Here is an 887-nt window from a genome sequence, read left to right as displayed (position 1 = left end):
ACACACACACACACACACACTTTCTCGGACTTCAGGAAACCAGCCTTTGTTCCCAAGACGCAAAACTGGCCTCCAGTTACTAAGCCCCCACCACCCCAGGGCCGTAAGCCCCATTTTCTCCCGTGTCCTTAGTGCTGGGGAGATGTGGCTGCCGCCTCGGGCTCCAGCTCTTTAAACACACACACAGACGCAGACACACACCCTCAAAAATAATCGTTACCGCCGGCATTGTCATCTGTAAGAGCTCTCCCCTGCAGAGGGCTCACCATGTGCCAAGCGCCCAGGGCGCGCTCTCTAACTTTCACGATCGCTCGCACACACGCGCGCGCACACACACGAGGCAGCAGCACCCAGGTCCCACGTGCCCTCGAGACTGGACCCGGACCCTACAGCGCCTTCTTCGCGGGCGCGGGCCGGGGGAACACCCACGCCCACCCGCGCCCCGCGCTCCGGGCCCCGCGCCCGGCTCCGGAGCCCGGCGGCCCGGCGGCGGGGCGGCTCTCACCTCGGCCTTTGTCCTCCCGCCGACGCAGCCCCGCTCGGGTGCGACCGCCGCCGTCGGAGGGCCAGCCCAGCCTCTCGGCTGCAGTCCCACCCACAGCTCCCGGGCTCGGGCCGGGCGGGGGGCGCTCGGCAAAGCCCGGATCGGCGGAGCGAGGCCGGCGCCGGGGACGCGACCCCTGACCCCGGCCGCCCACCCCTCGGATCCACTTCTCCGGGTCTTCGGGCCGACCGCGCGGTGGGCTCGGCGCCCCGGGACCCGACAGGGAAGGGTCGCGGCGAGGGCGGCGTCTGGCGAGGGGGGGCGGGGCGGCCGGAGCGAGCCCCGGCGCCCTGCCGCCGGGGTTCGCGCCTCCGTGGGACCCCAGCCCCCTCGTCTCCCGACC

The 887-nt window shown here is 71.8% G+C and overlaps 1 protein-coding gene across 1 annotated transcript in view; it reads right to left on the bottom strand.

Annotated features, from left to right (window-relative positions):
- Positions 1-515, bottom strand: part of GREB1 (growth regulating estrogen receptor binding 1) — a 126,703-nt gene extending 126,188 nt beyond the window's left edge. The window contains exon 1 of the mRNA XM_025867753.2: positions 506-515. The gene's annotated coding sequence lies outside the window, so the exon portion shown is untranslated. The remainder of the gene's footprint in view (positions 1-505) is intronic.
- Positions 516-887: the final 372 nt, after the last annotated feature.

This window comes from Callorhinus ursinus, unplaced genomic scaffold (assembly GCF_003265705.2).
Source record: "Callorhinus ursinus isolate GAN/ISIS: 27379988/994484 unplaced genomic scaffold, GSC_fseal_2.0 scaffold10, whole genome shotgun sequence".
Lineage (NCBI taxonomy): Eukaryota > Metazoa > Chordata > Mammalia > Carnivora > Otariidae > Callorhinus > Callorhinus ursinus.
The sequence above is the reverse complement of the archived record's forward strand: the minus strand, read 5'-3'. Positions and strand labels throughout refer to the sequence as shown.